The sequence below is a fragment of the Xenopus tropicalis genome, chromosome 6, assembly GCF_000004195.4.
Source record: "Xenopus tropicalis strain Nigerian chromosome 6, UCB_Xtro_10.0, whole genome shotgun sequence".
In the NCBI taxonomy this organism is placed as follows: Eukaryota; Metazoa; Chordata; class Amphibia; order Anura; family Pipidae; genus Xenopus; species Xenopus tropicalis.
Window position 1 is genome coordinate 99,164,835 of NC_030682.2, and position 27,721 is coordinate 99,192,555.

Here is a 27,721-nt window from a genome sequence, read left to right on the forward strand (position 1 = left end):
GCTCAGTATGTACAATAGACTAGAGTAGTGCTGTCTAAGTTTCTGCACATAGTGGGCCAAGTACACAGGATACTAAATCTTAAGGACAAAAATTACATCACAAAAGTAAATTTGTGGAGCCCTTGGCAGTGCCAGAGCCCATGGCAATCCCTTGAAAAGTTTCACCTCTGCTTACAGGCACAGTAACCAATAGTGTTTACTTAGTAATAGTAGATGCCACAAGTTTGCTTTTTTGACAGAAGTCATGGTCCACTAATGTGAAGAGAGCTCCAGGAATATGGGGATACAACTGTGTCCTCAGCTTAGTTTAGCTAGATTTTAGCCAAGCAATATTTTTAAATTCTTACACACTATTTTCTCTGGGATTAAGCCAATTTTTTGAAGAGAAGCCAATGAAATTACAGTAGTTTAGGTCTCATTTGAGTAATTATAGATTTTAGTTTGGCATGAGTTGCAGAGAAGATATTTGACAGTTTGTTGTAAGACCACAGTAATATTGTGTACGACAGTCAGCATAATTGTATGCGAAACAGAATTTTCAGGAAGGTTTTCTGTTATGCAGAAGTTAGAAGTTGCTCAGTGTTGTGACAGAAGACTTGATCAACTTGGATTCTGCAAGTTATTTTAGCTAAGCTCCACTTAATTTAACTAAGGTCAGTTGTTCTGAATAGTCCTTTATGCTTATAGGTTGACAGTTGCCTCTTCGCCAATGATCCAGACCTCTAGTGATAAAATAAAATAAAAAAAAAAAAAAAAAAATATTTTTGGGGAGCAGGTCAAATTGATAATTTGGAAATTTAAACAGCATATGGAATTCAAAGTACAAGAAAACAAGTCAAAGGTATCTGGGATCTATAAATATACATACTGAATACACCCCAGGGTATGGATTTTTTGGTTACCACTAATTAGTAGCAGCCTTCAAAAACATGGTGTTTCTTCCCACTGACTACAGATAGACTATAGCTAGCAATAATCATAGGAACATGCCCTCTATCCATAATTTTGATTTATACAAGTCTACTTAATGGTAACAAAAAGTGCCCAGGTATAGTGCACTACAGCCCAAGTATAGTGCAATCCTGAATGCAGAATAAATAGAATAGGAGCTAGGGGTATGTACTAGTATGTAATAGACTAATAGCAAACAAAACTAGTCTGTTCATTGATTTGTGGCATTTGGTGGGTATAATCATGCATCTTTATTACACAGAATGAATATTATAAAACTGGAGAGAGCCATAAGCAAGGTAACAAAACAAATAAGGTTAAAGGAAGATCTTACTTCAAAAGAGTGGCAAAGTTGGGTAGGTTTGCATTGTGAAAGAGGTGCAAAAGGAGGTTTATAATATAACTGTAATAAATAAATATAGAGACCTTCAAGAGGGCTTGAACTGAAAATGTTTGACAAACACTACTTTATAGAGATTTTTTTTATACCAGTGGAATTGTCTTCCTTATGGGGTTGCAATGTTCCAGAAAGGTAGCCATTTTTAACGAATGAGAAAATACAGAATTGCAGATTTTGTGTAATTGAGTGTTAATCCAAGGATTAGTTAAATGTTTTTTCACTTATATAAATATATATTTTAGTAAATATTGCCGTTTTACATCTTTTCTCTTGAGCTGCTTAACATGAATGAAGGTTATATTAAATTGATAATGCAAGTGATACAGTAGTCTATATATATAATATATATATATATATATATATATATATATATATATGGCTTTAGGAAAACTGTAGCTTTGTAAAAATCCTTTGGAGGGCCTAAATCCTATAGGTATAACACTGAAAGTACAATCTGTACATATGAGTGTCCATTTGACTATAGCTTTGGACTTACTGAGGACAGTGCATGTGATTACTGTGCTAACCAGGTTGACTAAGTTAGTTTCCCTCAGATGAACAGTAGTTAGCATGGTATTTTATCAGATATTTAGAACAGGAAGCTGCTGCGGCCTTCTTCTTGTTAGCAGTAATACAGAACATTTCCAATCAAATATAATAATTTGGATTACTTTTGAAAACTTTTCCTTTAACATTGATGTCCACCTAAGACCTGTTATCTATTATTAGAAGAACATTTTTTTTCATTGTGCTAAACCACTTTCTTGGTGGACATCCCTTTTAATGTTTCTTCTTATTTTAGGACTACCATATGGGGTTTACCATGATGTGGTATGGTGGCTAGTGACTTAAAACCCTTGTTTTTGAAAATACATGCACTAGCATAGATACTAATTTACCTAGAAAATAGGGGACCAGGAAATGTACATTGATCATTCCCACTTTCTCTTTTGAAAGTTTGTAGCTAATTTGGCCAGATCAGTAGCACTTTCATTGTATTTGTATAATTATTTAGCCTTGGAATCCTCTTTAAACTCCTCCTTTTTTTTGTTTTAATTTCAAGTTAGTTAGGTTGCATGATTTCTTATGGTTAGTTCAGTGCACCTTTGAATTTGTATCTTGAGTCCCTGAATGTGGAACTGAATTCAAAATGATTAGTGAGCGCACACTAGACAGACAGGACTGGCTGGGTCTCACAGAAGTGTTGCTGTGAAGAGTTGGTGAAAGTCTTATTAACACTGGGAAAATTTTGCTTTGTGCAGTAGCCCATAGCAGCCAGTCAGCAATTGGTTTTTGAAAAAGTCAGACACAGTCCTTTATTAACTTATGCATTTGTACATTTGCCCAGTGATTTGCTTTTGATTCCTTTACTATTGTGGAAACAGTGTTAGCTAAAGTCTGGTCTCAAGACGTTATAGGGCTCATTTACAAACACAGCTATATTTGTGGTGTGCAAATATGATGCAGTCACTGCATGTATTGGTGACATTCATATTTGCACCATTGTGCCTGCCTAGTCAAATGAACCTTGCTCCATTGCATCTATTGATGCAGGGGAACCCTTGAACCCCCGTAGTGGGGTGCCTTTGGGATGTATAACTGCATGTCAGTCTCTGTACTGGGTCAGTGTGCCTGACTTCATATATGTACTGCAATAGTTTATTAGTGTTTCCATCATATGGCAGGCATATACATCCTGGTATTGGAAGCCAAGCAGTAATAATGATCTCTATTATAAATACTGATTTAAAAAGGAAATCACTTCGCAAAACTGTCAGTTTTGCATGTGACTTCCTCTCCCTTTATAGGAAACTGGTGTCTACTAACCATTCTTCTTTATGTTTTGCTCAACAGAGAGATTTTCCTTCTAAGGATATCCTGTTGGTCTTGAACAAGCTCAAACAGGCAAAGGATAATGTATGGGCTTCACTATTGTTATTAAACAAAGGGGCTCATTTTGAAAGTTCTTGCTGCACAGAATTATTTGCACAGTGGGCATATTTGCCCTGCCTGTGTTGATATTTATAAAGCTGGAGAAGATTGGTGTATTTAATGTACAGACATAATTGCAAATTTTTTATTTGCAGTGTGTTTGTCCTTTTTAAGCTTTTTAAATGTGGCATAATCGCAGATTGTGAATATTTAGGCACACACTCTGAATTACACGACAACTTTTTGTAAAGAAATATTCCCTAAACGGATTTCGCAAGTCTCAACCTCGTTTGTTAGCCATTTCCCAATTTTCGAATTCACAATAAAGGACTGGCACAGCAGTTCAAAATGTAACCGTTTAGGGAAAAACATGTGCAAAAAAAACCCATATGCTAATAAAAAATATTCTGTGCACTAACTTTAGAAATGACCCCCACAGTTTGTTGCCTCAAACACCAGCTTCATAAAATGTAGGGAGAGAAGTAAAAAGTCAATAATTGCAAAACAAAGTGAAAAAAATGGTAATTAAATCTGATGAAAACTATCACTGTCACTCAGGATCTTGTTTTGCCGCATTGTCATTGTTAAAATATATCTGGTAGGATTGCGGCTGTACATGAATCACTTGTTTATGAAAGTCTGTGTATTGCTACTACACAAATCAAAATGAGTAATAATGAAAAGCATACGTCGTAAATGTTTTATTAAGGTTATTATGGCTACTCTTTCCCTAAATAACCGTGATCTTAAAGTGCTTGAAGACCATCCCCACAGGAAGTGCCGTAAATTAACTCCCTACGCCAGATGATTTAAAAACTGGATGTAATTTGCCTGACATTTGATACCTCCCCTCGGTCATGTCATAGAATTGCTGACAAGTTAATATGCCTGCTACTCCTCTGATGCTGAAAGGGTTACTGTGTCCAGGTAATGATATGGCAGTGCTGACTTCAGCAGACTTAAGGTATAATGGGTTTACTTAGACTCTGAGATAGATAAAGCTTTTGCCAAGGCAGACAGTTTCAAGCTCCACACTTCAGGACAATCACTAATGTATGTGAACTGATTTTACGAAAAACAATTTTGCTTTGCAACAAAACTAAAATCTAATGAAAGTTCACTAGGTTTTAATAAAGCACACTTTCTATTTATGCATTTACATCTATACTGCATTTATTATTTCTTCCTGACGAGAGAGAAAGACGCACACACACACTTTTATTTTTAATATATAGTGCTGCATGTTCAAGTATGGATGTATAATTAATAATATACAACACACTGGCCATGCATTTAAAGACACTAGTTGGGAACCAGACAGAAAGCACATTCTGTACTATACATGAACAGGTATCATTAGCAGAGCCATCTACAATTTTAAAACCCAAGAAATGACCAATATTCATGGTACACAGATGTTTTTTGCTGTCTTGTACATGTCCCAATAATCATACTAAACATATCCTTCTGTATTCATTTACATAGAGATCTAAGTAAAGTCAGGGCCATGTGGGCAATTAAAGTGACACATTCCAGGTTTTTGCAGGAACATGTCAACTTCATTTTGAAAATTTTGTAACAGTGTGGGTTTGTGGGTGAAGAAAAGGCCCAACTGGCAGGAGACACTTAGACCTGGCTGTAAAGAACAGTGTTCCAGCCTATGGGAGTCCAGTACAACTAATTAGTGCTGGCTCTAGCCAATGGTTTTAATCTTAATATGTCCCAGGAAGCATTTTAAAGTGAAAATCCAACATGCCAGTTTTCAAAATTAAACCCACTGAATTTGTCCCATGTAGCTTGCTTTAAGAGTTACTAACACCAGAAATTAGACCATTTTTACATCCATCATAACATTGTCTTTGTATGCTATTTATAATTTTGCCTTGATAGTATTTGCCCTATTCTTTACATTACCTGTCTGATTATCCATGTTCCTCTATGAGGAGGCTGCCATATTTGTGCAGCAGGAGTCCATTAGCATTAGAAACTATAACTGGCAGGCGGAGAAGGGACTAGTCAGGTTTAGGAACTTCAAGTAACAATTACTCACAATTGTAGCCCTGGCAGTGAAAAATGTTTAGCATGACATATAAGTAACTTTTAATGTACATTCATATTTTGAAGAGTAGTTTTTTTTTTTTTTTTATATAATGTCAGTATCATTTTTAGTAGCATGCAACATTGAAACAATACTCCAGGATTGGCATTGCTAATGATAATATACATAGAGCTTGCATGCAAATCATACACAAAAAATTGCAAAATCACTTGTAATATTAATATTTAGAAATAGACTATTATACAAATCATTCGTTGTCATTAACTCTGCTTCTTTCTATGCTTAATTAAAGCAGCAGTGATGCCTAGAAAGGAATTTCGTTGCATGAAAGAATATTTTATCTGAAAAGCTTCTCTTTCTAGGAAAAACAGTGTTAGCGGTGTGACTATTTCACATGAGACTGTGGGGTGCTATTTATTTTACCTTAATGCTGAAATAAATTTGGCAGCCCCCGCTCACCTTGATTAAATACAAATGTAAAAATAAATGAAGCTCATTGTGCACAATAATCCACAATCCATTCACAGTTATGTTACAGGGATTGTGTCATTATATAAACACCTATTTAAATATAATCCCATTTAATAACTTGCATTCACATTGTATTCTGTCATTTCTTTACTGCAGTATTTGTGGTCTCGATTTGTCACTGTTTTAAGTTCAGTGCTTCTGTTTGCTGTGCATCAGTTAAACCTCTATTAGTTAAGGAAACATGGAGTGGTGTTTTTTAGTTGGTTGACAAACTTCAATGGAAGCCACCTGATACAAGTAGTACAGGAGGTTATATTCCTTAAAAGCTCTATTGTATGTTGTTGGGCAGGGAACCTCCAGTACCTGTGGTCTCAGGTTGTTTCTATTAAAAGTATGGTTCACCTTTAAGTTAATGTTTAGTATGCCAGGAGCCAAAAAACTGTTGGCCACTCTCGTATTCATATTCCACTTTCTCATTCAAGCCACTGCCTGTTGATAGGGTAATCTGAACCCTAGCAACCAGATACCTGCTGAAATTCCAAACTGAAGAGTTGCTGAACTAAAAGCTAAATAATAAAAAATAAAAAAATTAAAAGGGAAGACCAATTGCAAATTGTCTCAGAATATCCAGTTCTACGTCATACTAAAAGTTACATTTAAGGTGAACAATTCCTTTAAAATCTATGACATGAACTGTTTTGGGTGTTCCTTTATTGGCTGAAATATGCCTGTAGGGAAGTTGACTCATGTGCCATTATCCTTGTCTGTTTTGCTCAATTATCTCATTCATTCATAGGCTCTGCATACAATACTGTAGTTAATATTAATTCCAGGAAATGGATTCTTTATGCAACTATTATTTATGTATAGTGCCAACAGAACTCTTCACAGGGCTTGTCTTCATTTTGTCCCTCCCCCAAAAGGGCCTTCAGTCTATGTACTTTATAACATTCTAACACCAGGGTTCACTTCATCAATAGCCAGTAAACCTGCCTAACCATTGAAAGTGCCAGTAACATTTCCAGCAGTAAATAAAAACATGTGTAAAAACAATGTTGCAATGGTCAGTCTCCACCAGCAAGACAGGTCCGTCAGTCTGTGTTACATTGTTTCAAATGCCAGAGCCACCAGGGCAGAGAATAGAAAAGGACTGGCAAACACTAATAGTAATTATATTTACAAATAAGTAAAAAACCATTGCAAATTTGTAATGAATGTATATTGCAAAGTTGTTTAGAATTATGTTTTTTTATTATAAAAAATTGTATTTTGGATTGACTTGTCTTTTAAAAAAATATAAAATAAGATAAAAAGTTCTCTTTTATTTTAAGACAATTCTTGGCTAAAATTATCTCAGTTATATCTAATATTACTCGGATCGTACTACAAGATACAGAGGTCTCGATGATTCTCTTATACTTTACCCCCCGGGAAAAGTTAGTTTTATCCGACCCACTTACTCTCCATTTACTCCATGCAGCGAAAACTTTAATTCCTCGTAACTGGAAATCAGTGACTCCCCCGTCTTATACGGAGTGGGTTAACCTAGTGGAAGATACTAGAAAAATGGAAGAAATTACTCACATTCTGCATAAAACGAGCACGCTTTACTGGAAAATTTGGGAACCTTGGCATAATTTCATCAAATAAAACTCTTTCTGGTTAGTATACTAAGATAGGCAGAGAAACCATTGACAATAACGAGACTGTAAGATAGATGTACTGCGCAGGTTAGATATACACTTGTCGCCATGACTTGATGTTAATGTAACTGTTTTTGGATTTTGTTATGTCTTGATGACCCCCCCCCCTCTTTCCTTCTGTATTCCCTATATTTGTTTTGAAAAACAATAAAGAAAGAATATTTAAAAAAAAAAAAAAAAAAAGTTCTCTTTGTACAGCATTATCTGTATGTTTTTAGGGAAACATGAACACGGGAAAGTGTTAATTGCCTGCTATTCACTGTATATTTGCTTGTTCTGCATTGGAGAGTCGTTCTTCATGCATGGCAGCTGCAGTTTGCCCCTCCAGGGGTTATCTTACTGAAGAGCAATAATAATTATATGGGAACCAATCAATTCTAAAAATGTATGGATGTTGTTTTGTCTTTTAACTGTACACATGCAGAATAGGAAAGCATGGAACATTTCATTCCTTGTTAGTTACAGATGCCTGAAATGGAGGGCAGGTTTCCTTCTCTCATGGAGGATTTCATAAAGGAACTGAACAACTGCAGCCTGTTGAAGATATGCTAAGCATTTTATGTCTCCAAATCTATTCTGTTTATATCACTATGAGATGTCTTGATGCTTTAAATATATTTGGTATGCATAGTCCATAAAAGGGAATGTAAGGTGATCTGTATTGGTAGAGTTTCCTGCTTCAGCCTTGTTTCTTTGCATAATAAATCTAGAGCATTTTTCTCTCTAAATGGTTGATGCTAGCTAAAAACATCCTGTTCTGGAGGGGCAACTTATTGTTCTAGGGTTCTTGCGGAATCTTGCATTTGGCCGTAGACCATTTTGGGTTATAGAGTGAAAGATTTAAAATCTGAATGTATAAGTCATACAGGCTACTGATGCCTGTCTTGTGGCTGAATAAAAAAGCCTGGAGTTGTAGTGCAGAAGAACTGGGATTTTAAAATACAGGACATTTGTTGCTTTTAAATATTACAAATAGGTAGTGTATGCTCAGTTACTTAATCACACAGTATAGTGGTGTGTTGTCCTGTTAGCATTTCTTATACTAAAGGCAAGGAAGCCCTGTGGGAAAAATGGGAATGATTATGGATCCAAGCTGTTGGACAGCAAAGTTGTATGAGTAAGTAACCATTTTATAGTGAAAAATAAACCTTGCTTTGTAAAACAATGAAAAATAATCTCTCCCTGTTTCAGTATCATAAAAAAACTGTTTGATAGTTGTTGGCATAGCCCCTGTAGAAATAGGGCCTCTTGTTTTTCTAGTCTAGCTTGTTAGGCAGTGCTGGAATGTAGCACATCCCTAGCAACAGAAGGTAAGCAGTTTTCATTTGTTTCAGTTTGGGATGTCAATCTGGTGACTCTCAGACTCTCTTATGAACTATAACACTGAGCATCCTTCAGTCTACTTCTGCAGGTATTCTAACATTATTAGTAAGCTGAGATTCTTACTATAGAAAAGAAGATATCAAAGACCATTTTGTTTGAATTGGCACGACTCATGGTTAAAACATTTTAAAGGATCATTCTGAAAGCAGCAGCAAAGTATAAAATATGTAGGAGTGTCAGCCTATGAAAGCTTCAGTATAACTGCCAGAACATAATGTTCATTTCAGTATTAGTGTATTCAGTAACAATGCTGAACATGAACTGGTGAATAATTCTGTAAACCCTTATGTAAGGCAAAATGATTTATTGTTTGGACTCTTTTTGGATTTGTTTTATAGTTTCTGGAGAGATTTCAAATTTAACTCTGTTTCCTGCATTAAAGGACATCAACCCCAAAAATATTGTTTTGTCCAATAAAAGAAAAGGTAATTTTGCAATATACATTCATTACATATTTCTAATGGTTTTTGAGTTATTTGTATATATAACTGCTATTAAAAGCAGTGTCTGTCTTTCCTTTCTATTCTCTGCCCTGGTGGCTCTGGCATTTGAAACAATCTAACAAACGCCAGCAGATTTTACAGACCTGACTTGCTGGAGGAGCCTGGCACTTGCAATATTGTTTAAAAAGTAACAACCAAGAGTTCAGCAAATGCTGCTTTCTATAGCAATTACATTTACAAATAACTTAAAGCACTAATTATTTTTAATAAATTGGAATATTGGAAAGTTGCTTATATATATATATATATATATTTTTTTTTTTTTTTTCTTTTATTAGGCAAAAAAATATTTTTGGGGTTGACATGACCTTTAATGCAAGAAACAGAGTTAAATTTGAAATCTTGTTGTTTCTATCTTAGCGCAGCAATGCCTCCTGTCTGGCAAAAGTGATGGAAAAAGAGCTGCCTTTGATTGTGCTGGTAGCTAGAACCAGTGTAAAGAAAATGTACATTTTTATACTTAGGATACTAAAGAATCTATAATATTATCATTACCCTTGGAAATAACTCTGCATAACAACAATCCTCTATTCTGGTGAGTGCAAGCAGTGCAGCATGGGGGAGAACTATAGAGGTGATTATTTCTTGCATTATAAAGAAATGTAACATATAAACATATAGGCTGAACCTTTATCCAAATAGGAATTTGATGGGTTCACACAATAAGCATTATTGAAAAGAACATAGCTTTTTTTTTATCTTCTAAAAAAAAATATATATATTTTTAAGATGGTTTTAATATATACATTGTAGTGTGTGTGAGGTTCACTCATAACCATTATGGCAAAAGTAATAAACTCCATATGGATTATTTTTTTTATTGTAAAAGCAAAATATTTTCTTTCCTATTTATTTATTTTTTTAAATCAGGCTTTATTTATTTAACTTTGGAGTAAACATAGCAACTCATGTCTTTTCAGCAATCTAGCGTTGCTAATCCATGCTTTGGATCAGCTGAAGCTTCCGAGGAGTGTTCATGAAATGGAGAAAGAAATCATCATGACGTCTGCTCAGACCTAAGGTCAGTTGGTTTGTTCTAATGCCTATTTAACACTATGCTGTAATTAGATACACTGCCAGCCTGTATATGATTTAACTTTAGTATAAGTGCAGGTATATCATTTCTGCTACCCTCAGGCTGTTGTTGAATTGTCTTAAATAACCAAATAGATTATATTAATATAAATGTATCATGGCACATCTTATTCCCTCCCAGGGGTAATATAATACAAGGCACAAAGTTTGCTCATGTCTAGAGAGACATGCTTTCAAACTTGGGTGGCACGGTAGCTTGGCCAGTCTCTGCAAGCTGTTTGTATGTTCTCCCTGTGTCTGGGTGGGTTTCCTCTGGGTACTACGGTTTCCTCCCACACTTCAAAAACATACAGACAGGTTAATTGGCTGCTGAGAAATATTGTCCCCCTCTATGTGTGGATGTAAAAGGGACCTTAGATTGTAAGCTCCATTGGGGCAGGGGCTCGTGTGAATGATGTATAGCGCTGCAGAAATGTGTGGCACTATACGAATACAGGAAATAAACAGGTATCGAGTAAATGCTACCAACTGATTGTTTATTGACAGCATTTGGGTCCTTTTGGCCTTTTTAGTTAATTGCAACAGTATAAATTAGGAAAGGAAATCACATTTTATATTTCACTGATAGGCCCTGAACCAATATACAAATAACAGCAAAAAATTCAGTGAAAATAAAACCACATTTTAATGGCTCAGAGATTTTTTCAAGACATGATACAAAACAAATTCAAATGTATACTATACCACACAGTGACAGGGTACTTCCTAGTGCCTCTCCTAACGCGTTTCGCACAAAGTGCTTCATCAGAGGAGGTATTGTGTGCTGATGTCACTTCCCTTTTATACCAAACAGCATATCTCATATACAGTGTGCAGGGTTAATGCTGTACCTTATAGTGAGCATATATTACAATAATTCTTAAGATAAAAACATTTACTTGTTTATTCTCAAGAAAAAGAGAATAAACAAGTAAATGTTTTTATTTTATTTTAACTTGCACTAAACTACACTAATGTATTCTATTGTGTGTGATGTTTTAACACTGTGGCTATAATATCCACTATAGTGGTTAGAAAAACTGAAAAAGCTAAAGTTTTTTACTGAAAAGATTTTTTCTAAAATAGATAAGTTCTATGAAGTTTTTTTATGTGGTTTTGTATAATCTATGCTGAATACAGGGCAATTTTAGACCCTGGAACATGTATGTTTTAAGAATTGTTATAACTTATGCTAAATACAGGGTAATTTTAAACCCTGAAATGTGTATATCTTAAGAATTATTGTAATATATGCTCACTATAAGGTACAACATTAACCCTGCACACTGTATATGAGATATGCTGTTTGGTATAAAAGGGAAGTGACATCAGCACACAATACCTCCTCTGATGAAGCACTTTGTGCGAAACACGTTAGGAGAGGCACTAGGATGTACCCTGTCACTGTGTGGTATAGTATACATTTGAATTTGTTTTGTATCATGTCTTGAAAAAATCTCTGAGCCATTAAAATGTGGTTTTATTTTCACTGAATTTTTTGCTGTCTTTTGGCCTTTTTAACTGATTTTTTGGAGTTGATCAAGGACCTTTTTGTTTTCTTCTACTCTGCCTGGTTGCCATAACTGAACAGACCTGTAAAAAAACTTTGTACCTTTTATTTCATTACACTCCAAAAGTATTAATTTAAAGATGGTCTTTAAAAGCCTGTACAACTAGATATAGGACTAATTTTTGGGGGATTTGCTTCCATTCAGACACATGGGCACTGATACTGAAGGACCAGACCTGATTTACTGTAGGAGTTCCACCTCATCCCACCAGTGTTCAGTTGAGTTGAGGTCAGTGCGTTATGCAGGCCAGTCACACTTTTTTCCAATGCCATTTCAGCAAACCAATTCTAGTGGACCAAATGTCCAGAATCAAAATACTTATGCTGCATTATTATATGTCAGTGAGCAGTCTTTGGGATTTAAAGAACCTTTGGAGGGTTTTATCGTTTTAGTTGTTATATGCTTTAATTGGCATTTTCTTGATTAAAGTAAATGAAACCTTCAGTTACTGCACTCTACAACTGACAACAATTGGAATACTGGCAGCTGCCTAAACAAGTAAAGTGCTATGCATATGAATGCTTGCTTCCTGTGACTATGTTCTAGAAATTTGTGATAGTGACACTTCTTTATATTTTACAATAGGTTGCTGGGACTATTCTGTGTAATAAAACAGTAGTTATGATGTTTGTGTATTGTAGGTTGTGTATACTACAAAAAAAAAATGCAACTAGCACCCAATGGTGTTTGAATTGCATATTATATGCTTCTAAATTAGTTGTAGTTAAGATTCAGATTTGCTTCTATTGTGCTAAAATCAAGCTGTCTAATCAGTAACATTAAAGGACAAGTCAACCCAGAATATAATTTTTTGCCTAATGAAAGAGAACAAACTTCTAAGCAACTTTGCAATATACATTTATTGCAAATTAGTAATGGTTTTTAAATTATTTCTATATATAACTGCTATAAAAAGCAGTGTTTCTCTGCCCTCTTGGCTAAGACACAACCAGGGGATCAGCAAATGATGCTTTCAATAGCAATTACATTAACAAATAACTTTTAAAACCCTGACAATTTTTAATAAATTCATATTGGATAGTTACTTAGTATTAGGTTTTCTTTTATTGGGCAAAACTTATTTTTGGGGTTGACATGCCCTTTAAAGTGATACTGACACTAAAAAATGACTCCTCAAAATATGAATGTACATAAAAAGTTGCCTATAGGTCATGTTGATTGATTTTCGCTGAGAGATTTGCTTTTGTAAATAATTGTTACTTGAAGTTCCTAAACCTGACTGTTTTGCCAACCTGACTGTCCCTTCTCAGCCTGTCAGTTATAGCTTCTAATGCTAACAGCCTCCTGCTGGACAAACATGGCAGCCCCCTTATAGGGGAACATGGGGGATCAGACAGGTAATATAAAAGCATTGGGCAAATACTTTTATGGCAAAAATGAAGGTCATGCAAAGCCAATGTTATGATAGATGTAAAAAAAGGTTTAATTTCTGGTGTCAGTATCTCTTTAAGATCTGTAACTGGATAGCCAAATAAATCTTATTTTCATATTAATATTTGTTTTGATGGACTCACTGGCGCATGTCTTTACTATTAAACAGCTGTAGTTTATTTTGACTGGTGCAGAACTCCTAAACATGATGTGTAGCATTTCTAACCTACTTCCTTGTTAAGCTTTCAGGCTTTAGTTCTCCTTGGATGTGAAAGGTAGTACTGGATGATAAATATGCAGTGTCAAAATCTGTGCCCTTCAGCAGTATCTATTGAATGGGGATGAGTTTAACATTCTGATATGGCATAAACTGATAATCATAAGGGCTCTGGCACACGGGGAGATTAGTTGCCCACCGATGGTATACGCGGCGGCGCGTTTTCACTGAAATCGCGCCACCGTGGGATGGCAATCCATGGAGATTAGTTGCCCGCGAACAGGGAGTTTTGTCCCCGTGTGCCAGAGCCCTAAAGTGGACAAAACCTTTAATAACAATATTATCATCCCATGCCTCTGTCTTTGAATTGGCAATTGTTGGATGGATTTTTTTGATCTTAGCCTCATTAAAGGAAACTATAATTCTAAATTAGGAATTTGGTTGCAGTAATTATTATAACACACCTGAGAATTGTATTTGGGGTGAGATTTCACATGACTAATTTTACTTATAGAATGTGCAGACAATAGGAATGTAGCATGCTCAGATTTCTGCTTGCTCATGTAGGACTTCTCATATGATATAAATAAATACCATATCTTTGTTTTGACTTTATATGTTGCCCTTTAAAAAAATAGGCTATAATTCTTCCATTTCCAGTACTAATCTGATTCTGTGGATGAGTTTTCATAGTTTCATGTATGGTTAAATAAAACATAGGGGTAACTTTGAGACCTTTTGTTATGAATTAATTATGGATGCTATTTTAATTACTGTTTGTAGTTTGGAAGAAAAGGTGCCGTATTAGGGTACACTGTGGAGATCTACCCTAAACAGCAGACCCATTTGTGCTTCTTGACCTAGCCTGTGATTAAGGGTTAACTTTTTTTTTTTTTTTGCACCTCAGCAGCCACCCATTGTTTTATCAAAGAAATAAGACTGGTTTTAATTTTTTAGATAGAGTGTGGTCTTCCCCCCCCCCCCCCCCCCCCACCATTTCCCTTGCTTCTTATATCTTGACATAGTGGTACTCATTAAAAAAATCTCCCAAATTCTCCATGTTATCTTTAAAAAGAAAGCACTTTTTGTTTACTGGGCATTGTAGTTCGGCCAAAGCTAGCAGAACAAGCAAGATATCACATTCAGAGGGAGTTTGTTTCTATGTTTCTGTGGGGGCAGGTGGCGTAGGTGTCCTTTTGTTGATACTCTCACAAAGCTGCTAAAGTAAGCAATAAATAGAAACTGCATAGGAAAAAAGAAATTCAAAAAATCTTCTATGGACTCACTGGGTCATTCAGTACATTCAGTAATCCATGCTTATTTGTTGTGTAACAGGATTTTGTGCTATAGTAAAACACTGCCTGTATAAATGGAGAGCTTTTTATAAAAGCTTTTGGTGATGGAGGAGTTTTTAGCAGTAAACTGCAAATCTCCTGTGCCAGCAGGTATATTCTATAGGTGGAGCAATGCAAAGAGTCTTTCATTTCATTACAGCTTTCCTGCATAAAACAAGTCAGTTCTGATTTCTAGGATTTCTGCATTAATGCTTAACTAAAAGTACAAGGCAATTTCTGCATCTATCTTCCCTTTTAAGTACTTGAATTGTACTGGTTTGGCAGCTATGCCAATCATTGTAATATGCTTTATGATTCTATAGATAGTTTATGTGAATGTTATATTTAGTTTATATTCTTTATCAAACAAGGTTATGAAGAACATAGTTAAATCAGCAGAGCCCTGAATAATCATTTTATTATATATGAGAGACATGTATAAATAGTCAAGTATGTCCTTATTAACATTTTTAGTGATAATATTGGTTATAAACGTGGCCTATGGCCATTGTATTGTTATGGAATTACAATATTCTTACATTTTCCAGTCATTTATGTACAGTGCAGTAGGTATAGTGTAGATAATGCATACGACATTCTTTATCTGCTTATTGGCAGATGGCTCAGTTATAAGAACTTTGTAGCACTGTAGTCCTGAGTTCAGTGCTGACTTGGTCCCCTCTGAGTACACTCAAAACCACACAGGCAGATTAATTGGCTTCTGATAACTGATTATTTTATGACACAAAGGACAGCTTAACATGCCAGTAATATATTTATGTAAATGTTTATAATAGTTATGCTTTGTGTATGGATCAAATGCAGACTACTACAAAGGAGAGGAGCTTTGCCCATGGCTGTTTGCCTCCTTGTGGCTATCCTCCGCTCTTCTAGCCCTGCAAATGGCATGTGCTAAGTGTTTCTCAAGGTCTTTGTTCATTTGAGTAGTAAAGATTTATCTGTACATGGCTGAATCTTTGTCTGATACCCTTCAGCTGACTAAGGCCAAATGGGAAAGCCTTTCAGGGGATGCTGGGAGTTGTTGTCCAGCAACAATTGCAAGCCATAAGCTGCAAGATGTCTGACCTAGATTGTCTTGTTCTGGTTTCTGCAGTCTGATTAATAATCATCTCAGATTCTGCAATTTAGCAAGGTCACAGAGAATGAGTGCTTTGCTTGAACTCAGGCATTCAGAATAGCAGAGGGTGGTTCTGCTTGAACAGCTTACTTCTACAAAGAAATCTAGTTAGTGGTACGGCAGAGCTCCTACGCTTGCAAACAAGGAAATGCACAAATGTTATTTGTATTGTAAAATTATCACATACTTTCCTAGCGCATATTTATGAATGAGATTGAACAGGGAATAAATACCAATTTTCTTATTTTTTTAGTTGAAAACTAACACTTATTTACTGTTCACTTAACTGTAAGAATGCAGATTTGTGAAAAATAAACATATTCATTTTGAATTGCCTTTTGTTTGCTTTACTCCATTTTCTGACTTGCTTAGCTAAATGCTGTATAGCACTAATGTTAGCCCATCTCCATAGGAAAAATACAGACTCTTTTGCTTCCCCAGCAAGTTCATGGCTTGACCATTTAATACAGCAAGCCTGATTTTTGGGATTAATTAGACTTTGTTAGAAGCTACCTGATTGGCTGGAAATAAGCTTCTTCCAATTAGAAAGAGAACATTATTTGGTGATGGTGTTAACTTTGCACAAGAGCATTTACACAGCAAGCCTGAGATTTGGGATTAATCAGACTTTGGAACAAGCTTACTTCCAGCCAATCAGCTAGCTTCTAACAAACAGAAAAAGAACATAGTTTGGCGATGGTGCTAACTCTGCAGAAGAGCATTTACAAAAATAATTGTTTTTTTTTTTTTTTATAAGACAGTTTTAATAAACCCTAATTTATGGCACAGTGAGTCTGTTTTCTTGTTATATTCCACTTTTCTTGTGAGAAAGTATATAATAAATATGGGAGACATATTAAACAACATGTTGTTCTGAGGTGAGAATTTCCTTGCATGTGCCATACTTTCATCCATTCTCATAGACTCAGAGAATTTCTCAGAGGCAAATTCAGCTGTTTTATCAGTCCCTTTATCATTGTGGAAAGATGGTAAGAAAAAAACCTCACAAGCAAATGGCCTTTAGGGTGAAGACACACAGGACTACTAGTAGCAGCTACGTGTCATGGCTACTAACATAGACAATGCTGATCATTTACTGATAATTGTCTTTACGTGTGTTTTAGCAGAGGCAATTCTCAGTATTTTCTATGGCAGGGTATTTTCTGGAGTTTAGTAGTCACGAACAAGTAGCTGCTACTAGTAGCTCAGTGTGTCGTCACCCTTAAGGACAAATAGCAGATCATCCAAAGTGCTCCTGCTCTAATTCTAAACTGTTATAGGTGAAATTAAGACAACAGATAAAAAATAAATAGAACTGATGTCATTTAACCCTTGTTTAAAGTCTGTAATGTATTGAGCATACAGTACTGACTCAGGGGGCCGTGGCCTTTGATCTATTTGGGTGATTAGAAGTATCTTTATATACTTGCCACTCCCCCATAAAAATAAAAAAACAATCACCTAATGCAATGTGCCACTTTTGCATTCTTGTCAAACAAATTGATGGGCACCTCAATAAACTATTATACATGTTACATAAAAAATGCCACATCATTCCACTGTAGAATTACATAGCAATACAAGCTGCAAGTTTAAATCCGCTACATTGCCTCACATTTGTTATTTATTAGCATTTTGAATTTGATTGCACATGGGGCGCACAAAACATACTCTCTTGTTTCCCATTCAGCATCAATAGTAGCACTGCTGAGAAAAGCATTCTGTATACAAAAGCCATACACTTTGAATTCGAGTAAGGCAAAAGTATCTTTTTTTCTTTTTTTTTTTTTTTACTCTGCAAAGAGTGTCCCTTATATTAACTCCTTACTGGTGTTCAAGTGGATGGGGCCATAGTAGCCTTGCTAGATCAGTGTTTTTTAGTGTTGAGGTTTATATTTTGGAACAAGTAATAGTGGGGGGGAAAAGTGTATGTGTGTATATGTATATAATCTATAATGCATATATGTAATGTCCTTTCTGGCAGCTATTGAATTGGAATTGCTGTTTGTGAACCAAGCAGCCTTCTTTAATGACCCATTGAGTGCTACGGATGGCCAAATAATTTGTGATTGTCCCATTATATAGACATAATCCAAAAATGTGATTTATATAAAAGTATAATTTTCCAGTTCTCTGAGCCTATATAAATTTTTTTTCCAAATTATTTTTGCTTGTTTTTTCTCCAAGGTATATAAATGGAAAGCAATAATAGAATGTCGGAATTTAAGTAGACACCTTCGGTTTATATGAATGAAGCCGGTCTTTCAACTGAGCCCTGTGGTACAGCCAATGCAAACAGCTGTTGGTGCTGTAAATGTGTGTTTCCCTGAGGGTGTCCTTGTCACATGCTGCCCGTCAGTCCATATATAACTGCCATTCAAATGAAGACCCAATGAAATTGCACCTGCATATAAAGCTTCTAGCTGCAATTTATTTCATTTCAACCCATACTCTTACATAAGTTAAGATGTACTTAGCAGATAACCAGATGGTGCTCTTATTGGTACATTAATACACCAGCTTGTGAATATTAAAGCTAAACTGTAATAGGAAGTGGTCCATCTCGTTTGCTGTGTTTACCATTCCTTGCTATAGCTTTGTCGCTGTGTACAGCCATCTAGAATCTCTTATCTGTCTCCTAGCAATGAACTGCAGATCTGTTCACAACATTAATACTGAGCAAATTTACCAGGAGACAGGGATTCTGTTTGTGGTGGGGAGTGCATTAGCAGCAAACCATGATTAACACTATCTGCTTGCTCTTCTGCATCATGCAAAGCATCATTATTTTTAGCAAGTTTATTTCAGCTCTTCTAGAACTCATTGAAAAATATGTTTCTATGTCCTTCCCCCAAATTCTATTTGTTAATAGCCAAGTAGTAAGGAAAACAGGGAAAAAGAGACTTTTTTTTTTGTTTTGTTTTGTTTCTGATTTTTGATTTGTCCTTCAGTAGTAGGTTTAATTGCTTCCTTCCGCCATCTAAATAATGTGCAGCCCTTAAAGCCCCAGGAAGTGTTTGCAATATGCATTACATGGAGCCTAAGCTAAGCCATTGCTGCAGCACATCCTGGGCAACATCATATTGACAAATAAGGGAAAGGTAGGTTTAAAATGAAGTTACATAACAGATATGTCAAGAATGGTTTTGTGTAAAACTGTGCTGATTTATTTCTCCTTGCCTAAGCTGCTGATGTACTGTGCAGTCCGCTGAGATAGACACATCATTAATATCTAGGTCACATTAACTGGCGGAGTTCTGACAATACCTGGAAAGACTGTGTACGGCAGGCATCTTGCATGCACCATTCCTGTATGATGATCCTATTGTTTCTTTCCACATTGCGGCTTTCCTGTGCAACATTTCTTTTCAGCAATTATGTTAGGAGGGAAAAAGAAGCAATAAAAAAAAAAAAAAAAAAAAAAAACTAGCAGATACATAACCTGCCCTTTATTCCTAAACCACTTTTCTTGTTAAGGTTTGGTAATGTTTAACTGTGTTTTTATGGCTCATTGCACCAGATTGTACTTCCATATGTGGTACTGCTTAGGGTATGACCTGGCACTTTTTTTTTTAAATGTTATGTTTTTAGTTAGAAGTGACTTAATTCAACCCACCACTGAAATGCAGTTTTGTCACTGGATGCATGAAATCCCTAGCCAAACAATGCCTTTTTTCCACAGTTAAGTATGTGCAATAATCTGCCCTCAAAAGAATATACATGAAAGCTTATTAAAGAGTGTTGAATCTTTTCTGTAATTATGTACCTGCAAAATGTATAAATGTAGGTTGCGTGCGGTGGCCCTCTCAGTTGCTTAATTGACTAATGAATAGTGCAGTCGGTAAAATGGATATAGCAGCTTGTGTGGGATTTGAGATGATCTCTTCTAGTGGTACTCAAGGCAGAGCGTGCTGGGAGTCATTCCCAAAAGCATAGGACTTTTTATTTGACCTTCCCAGTAAATGATTGCATTTGTTTTTTCTTTTTTGCATTTATAGAGTACCTGACTGTATAACTAAGCTGAGGATTTCTTTTTAGATCCATTGATAATTGGCTTCTATTTTTGATAACTAGATGTACAATACTGCCCATTTAAAGGACAACTAACATTTTTTATTCACTGAAATGTAATGTAGTTACCTGCACTTGTCAAAATTGTGTTTGCTACTGCAGCACTACTACAGTTATTATAAATAACCTACTGTGTAGGCATTGGGGCAGGAAATCAGGTGGAAATTGAGCTACAGGGCACACATTTATGTAGCAGAAAATAGAAAAGCCATATAGAATGCTGCAGTTTTAGATCTTACACAGAATAGTACAAGGGTCAAATTCAAATATCATACTAGGCTCACTACAAAGGAAACTGTTATCCTAAAAAATGGGACATTTATTCATAGGTACTAGGTAAACGGATTTCAAAGTCAAATTGGAAAAAAAACATTTATCTTATTGGAATTACTTAAATTATTTTTGGTATGAAAAAAGAAAAGTAAATAACATACAATAGTTATTGTATGTTGTCTTTTAATATGAGCTCTTATGCTAGAAACCCTGGTTTGATTCTCTGTGGCAACTCCTTGTGACCCTGGACAAATCACTTAATCTCCTGGTGTCCCAGCATGCTTACTATGCCTACAATGGCTCCCTTGCTTGCTGCAAAGCACTTTGAGCCTCATCGGAGAAAAAGGATAATATAAAAATGATTCTCCTCCCCTTTATGTTGATTATTATTATTGTACAGATTGTTATACTAGTTGGAAACCCCTGAAGCTCCTTGTGGTGGCTCCCATGGGCTTTTATGGAAACTGTGTATCACAGCTCATGCATGCAGTTTTTGATCCAAAAATGCTTGTACCCTTTTTCAGACCTAAAACCCTGCACCAACTGAAACAGGCTTTGGTAGGAGGTACGAGAGATTTTAGGCTTTTAGATACCGGAGAGTCCACCTAGTGTGACGTTAACCTTGTTCTGATTCCATTGGGTTGTATGATATATCAGAAGACATTTTACCCCTTATCATACATTGCATTTTTATGTTATGATATAGTAGCTTTAATTGTACTACTTTTGTTTTTATTATGGAATATGCAACTGAATTAAAACAAAGCAGGGGCTTGGACAGGATTTTCAAATGGGCATCTTGTTAAAATAATCATATGTGTACAAATAAATCTGGAAGGCAATGCTGCATGAACAAATACCTATCTATAATTATAATTTGGTCTGTCAGCTATATTCACAAACCAGGCTTTTAGTAAAGTGATCAATATGGACAATTTGTCTATTTCTCTATACCCAGGCCTTTCTGTGACTTAAATGATGCAGCACTATTCAATCTACAGATTTATTTCTCCTGCCACCCTATCCACCTTAGGCTATGTCGGGTGCCTATTTTTGTTATTTATTATTAACTCAAAATATTCTTAGTTGTGATTTGCAAAGGACACCACATCCTATTCTCAGCACTCATGCCAGATGACAGTGCATATGTTCTTAGTAAACATTCCCTGTATACTTATGACATCATTGTGTTCACATTTGTCACATGCCACACGGCTCTTTGGCAGACCTCAATGGCTGAGGCTGATGGATTTAAAATAATTTGTGCAGATGCCACATTTTTATATTCTGTCCCTTATTTTATAATGGCCTTATTCTTTGAGATATGTGTAGGCATGGGACGTCTCCTATATGCGACTGAATGAGTCTTCCTTAGAACATTTCCAGCGTTTAGAATTATCTCTGAACTGATGTGGTATGTATACAAAGAAGTGTATTTACATTACTCGAGTGCAGCTGTGGCATAACATAAAGATCAATAATAAAAGACGTATCCTTTAATGCTTGCCATGATTACTTGATGACCAGTCTGTAATATCATATTTGTGATATTAGCAATGCTTTTTATATTATTTTTAAAGGAATGCACATAGTGACTGTCTTTATATATTCCTTCATATTAGCATATAGATGTATTTTGCTCATAATGGATTATTGATTGGCCTGAGAACAGCAGAAGCCCTGAGGCCTTGTCATCAATGGTACTTACTCTTCGAATGCTGAATGCATCACTTCATACAGCTATTTTGGACCCATAAGCCTTTAATTGTTTGTCTTGTGCCAGTTAGTGTGCAAGAAGAAATTCTCCATTTGTTGAGTTAGCAGTAATCATTATTGTTGGGTCCACTGGTTAAGTAAATTTGGTTTTTACATACAAATTTAATTCAACTCAAGAATTAGTGATTTTTTTTAACCTTGTTGAAAAATATTTATTTTAAGGAGAAAGAGAATCGGTTAGTCTACCTTTAAGAAAGTTTTGTGTTTGCCTTTGTAACCTAAAACAGCTCTATACAATTTCCTGTTATATAACTGCACCCCTTTATGTGTTCAAATTTGTACTTAGCTTGCAGCTTCACATGCTAAGAAGCAATCAGTTTCCCTTTTTAAGGACAATGTGCACACTGATTAGCAAGAGATCTGTTTAATGCATTTTCTGCACTGTGTTCTGATATTTACTCCCAAAATCACACTCTTTTTCATCATCTGTCTCTAATTATCAATAGATGGCCACACCTATGTCTAATTTATAGGCTGCTAATGTCATTGAGTGCATTTCTTTTTAAGTAATCTAGTGTTATATGGCTGCTGTTCAGGCTTGCCCTTGGTAAGCTAGGACTTAGCATTTCATTATTTCTACAGTTTCCCCTGTCAATCCATATTCTTTGTATGGTATGGATCATCAGCCCCTAACCCAATGCTTACAAGCCCTATAATAAGATTTTGTTAGAGGGAACAGCATGATAAAACCAGCACTCTTATAGTAGTATTTTCTGGGCTACAGTATAGTAAATTCAGTGTGTTTTGTACTGTCTGGCTTTATTAATATTTTTGCACAAAGCAGTACTGTTCTTACATACTTGGCCAGTAACAGTTTTGCTAATAATATTTTTTTTAGGACAAACCCTTTTATTTTTCATTGAATGTTGTGATAAGAAACACAAATTGTATTTTATTCCACTCTGCTTAAATTGGATATTGTGTGAAGTTTTTCAGGGTTGAAAAAATGAAATTTCTCTGCTCTATTAGCTGATGCATTTCTCGGTAGTATCAAAGGCATGCTAGCAACTAATGTATCACTTGCTAACAGTTGACAAAGTTAAGCTTATGGAACATGCTCAGTAGGGGCTGAGGTTGCTGCTGTCAAAAATTATATCTGATTTGTTTTTGGTCTTGGGAAATTCCATGGGTGGAAAATTAAACTTTAAACTTAAATTTAAAAATCTGGTCAAAATATCAAAAGCATCTGAAACACCAGTTCTAGTGTACTATTCAAGAACAGTTGTATTTGTATCAAATATGTTAAATATAAGAAATAATTGCAAAGAAAAATATTGCATTTTATTAAGAGAGCATCTTATGCCACACCGATCACCATGTGGGTCAAAAATACCATTTCTCAGCATATATATGTATATGTATGTATATATATATATATATATATATATATATATATATATATATATATATATATATAATATATGGTGGCATATACAAGACAAATTGCAATCAAACAAAAAATATAAACCATAAACTGATTGTGATGTATAAGGGGGAAGACATTGTGTGCAGAGAATATTTCTTCTCTGCCTACTTGCATTTATACACAAGAAGGAATTTCTACATAACTTGCTTTAATACATAGACTACATTAGTAGTAAAGTGAGATCATTTTATGGGCACAAGGGTTTTTGTTACATTATGTACAAGAGAAGCCTCTAAAGGTAAATTGTAAGGCATCAGCACATCATTTACATATAACTGCAAATATGTAGAGAAATAGGGATGCCTGTATTCACCATTGAACAGATAGCTGAGCAGGAAGTGAATGAAGATGCTTGGTGGTGTAGCCTTTCTGTGTAAGCCCTCTAGTGACATGAAAGGTTACATTATAGTGCATTGCATATTTCATTGTTCACTTGCCCACCCCAACAACCGTGATCAGCACTCTTTCTGACAGTTTAAGGCAACTCTGTTACATGGATCTCTTGACTATTTCTTTAATAGGTATTAACCTTTTTGACCCTTTTGAAGCAAACACATAAGTCCACAATTCTAAAACTAAGCATGTTTTATATTTAAATGTCCATAATTTTTCCTATTTCTGTTACTGCATCATTAACGAAAATCTGTTGTTACTCTTGTAACTATTTGCATGATAGGAAATGTATTCCCTAGTATGGAGAGGTGGAATGTTTTGTACACACAGGAAGGGATGGACTCAAATGGCACTGTCTATAAAGGAGAGATTTTTTTTTTTGTTCTTATAAAAAAAAGTATTTAAAGATGGCTAAATCATTTTCTGTAAAAATAAATGACTTCAACCTTAAAGGGATGATGTCATGGTTTTATGATGTACTTTTTATCACTAAATGACAATGTACATTGCAAATAATTAATTTTACCATTTAAAATGTTATTCTTCAACTGATAAGTATATATATTTTTAATTGTAATGTTGGCGTGCAGGTGACCATCTCAGTGCATTGTCCTTGATACTGAGCTTTTCCAGCACTACACTCTAGAACTACTTTTAGATAAGCTTCTACTAAATGCAACTGTAGGTGCCATGACTTGGATGAGCCAGACTTTGATTTTTACTATGCATGCTATTCCCATATCTACCACTAGGTAGGGATCATTTTTAGCAATGCAGGTGTCGGAGAGTTGCAATCTTGTTACCTGGCCATTGTTCTGCGGATCAGCTACTGGGGTGGGGATAAAGGGTGGTGTGTGTGTGTGTGTGTGTGATATATTACTTCAACTTGCAGCTCAGCAGTAGTGACTAAAAAAGTTAAGTTTATTAGAGAAGTTGTTACATGGCTAAGGGCACCTGGGAAACTAAGATTGTGGCTAGCTCCACCTCAAACTTTAAAAATGATGTGCAGGATTCTGCAGGAGTAGCACTATAAACTTGAACTGAAGAAGCCACTCGGATGAGTAGTGAAACAAATGTCCAGTTGCTTTAGACCTAATTCTACTAGGTACTTTATATTAACTGATGCATTTTATAAAAAAAATGTGTATTTTCTGTAACAGAATGCCTTTAAGTTTAATCTATTAAAACATCTTCATTAACTTTATTAAAAAAAAAAACCCAAAAAACTATATTAACATACTGAATTTTGTGTTTTCTATTTCCAGTATGTAATTTATCTATTCTAAAGATACTTTTCCTAAGAACACTTTTTAAAGAGGGGTTAATTATAGTTTTTGCTTTGTAATATGGAACATATTATCTTTATTTTAAGTCAAAACATAGCTTTTAATTTTTCTGTTAGATTCGCTTCATATGGTTCAAATCAGTTTGGTTACTTATAGTGTGAGTCTCAGCCTCAGTGTTTTAAATAGAAAATTGCATCTCTGTAAAAATTGCTGTGCCAATTTGTTCAAAATAAACTACTGACTGACATTTCCATGCTTGGTGTGTGGCACAGCATTATCTGACCAGGCCACAGTTAGACTTTTTTATGTTTATAGGTCTTAGTTATGCAGACAGCATTATTAATTGAAAGTTTATTTTGTTTAGCTATTCATGAGTACCAATTTTGTTATGGAAATTACCTGTATGTTTTTTTTTTGTAAATTATGGATGCAGGTATTTCATGTGTTGAGTCATGGCACACTTTGTTTGGTTACCACCTTTCTGATTTTGGGCAAGGGATGGTCCAGTGACATCTTGGGGCGGGGCAGTGCCGTAATGGGCAGGACGTGTGATGTTGATGGTAGTCCAGTGATGTCGGGACGTGGCTATGATGTAGGGATCACTGATTACTGCCTCAATCAAGGAGAGGCATGACCTAATCTGGACAACTGGGCAGGAAACCGGGCTGTCCAGGTTAAAACAGGAGGCAACCCTATTATTAAGACAGGTGGCAACCCTATTATAGCTTCTTCCAACTTCTCTCTAATAAAACCTTCTCTGCAGTCTTCCAGACTCTTGCTTAGAGAAACCTTGCTATTTTATTGTTTTAGTTAGTAATGTAAATCCCACAATCTTCTAGCTATTGTGAACTATCTGTGTTCTCATCCATACTAATATTGGCATCTGTAGGTCATAGCAGCAGGAGGCATATGAATTTAGTAGATGGTTTGAAGCAAATCAATTTGTAATAAACTTTATTAGATCATCAACTGCCAAGGGAAATTTGTAGTGTGAGTTTAATGTGGATATTTCACATATAATGGTTGATTTACCAATCAACATCCAATTCCACTCCACATCCAACTGGTCATGAATTTGTAGCTGCCTAATTGCTGATTTGCTACCCATTTTATACTGATTCATTGTAGAATCAGAAAGTTTTTTAGCTTTTCTGTGGTTTCCTCCCACACAGATTATACAGGCAGAATAATTGGCTCCAGGTGAAATGAACCCTAGGGCATAGTTACTATTTTTGAGAAATTAGATTGGAAGCTGTGCTGCATCAAGGACTGCTGATGATTAAAAGTCTTTGTTAAGTGTCAACTCTGTATGAATAAAGGGTAATTATATAAATAATAAAAATATGAATCTGTCTTGAGTCACTGTCAGATGGATAATCTGTAGTAGCAGGATGTTAGTAGCTCATGGGTAGCATGTTGTAATGACCTCTAACTAAAGGTGGCCATACAGGGACTGATTTAAGCTACTGATATCGGTCCATTAGACCTATTCGGCAGCTTATCTGCCTGTATATCGGCACAAACGACAGGCCTTGCCGACCAACATCTGGCCTGAAATTGGACAGATCTCGATCGGCAGGTCAACTTTTTTTTTCCAATTAAGCTCGTTGATGCTGTCTTCCAATTGACAATGCCTATGCTCGCCGTTTTAATTCAATCGCTTGGATCTTTAAGAATGCCTTGGATGATTTCTTGAACAAGCATAATATCCAAGGCTATTGTGATACTAAAATCTACAATTAGTACTGATGTTGAGATATATATAATTTATTTATGTGAGTTTATAGATAAGTTGGTATGGGTGTGTGTGTGCTGGGGTTTGCTTGGAAGGGTTGAGCTTGATGGATTTAGGTTTTTTTTTCAACCCAACTTTACTATGTTACTATGACCTGATAGGTAACTGAAGCCTGTGACTGCAGGGTTTTGATTGGCTATTCCCCTCCTACTGTGCTTCTGGCAGGTACCATTAGTACACACCCACCCCTTATTTGGCACAAAGTAAAACGAGCACCATATGTTATTCATTATTGTCTACAAGATTGGAGGGATATTTAGTTATGCTTTATGTCTCCTTTAAAATTCTACTATTTGCTAACATAAATTTTTTGCCTTCAGTTGTTGAGTTTTTTGAAGCCTCGAGATTTGACCCTTGAATTGCTGGTATTTGACCCTGAATTCAGTGTATCTCTACTGTACGTGCATCTGATTAAATAGTATTGGAGTCTTGTTTATTGATACAGATTATGTGGTATTTTGTAATATCTTTCTGAACAAGGTCAGACTGGGCCGCTGGGACACCGGGAAAAATCCCGGTGGCCCATCTCTGAGATAAAGATGCTATGGATTGCTGAATTGATGTTTTTTCTTT

The 27,721-nt window shown here is 35.5% G+C and overlaps 1 protein-coding gene across 4 annotated transcripts in view; it reads left to right on the plus strand.

Annotated features, from left to right (window-relative positions):
* The window catches only part of znf516 (zinc finger protein 516), an 83,140-nt gene that overhangs the window by 17,305 nt on the left and 38,114 nt on the right, over positions 1 to 27,721 (plus strand). For 3 of the 4 annotated variants that reach the window (NM_001097250.1, XM_012964127.3, XM_031903141.1), the window contains 1 exon segment: positions 10,323 to 10,423. The gene's annotated coding sequence lies outside the window, so the exon portion shown is untranslated. 4 annotated transcript variants of the gene reach the window in all.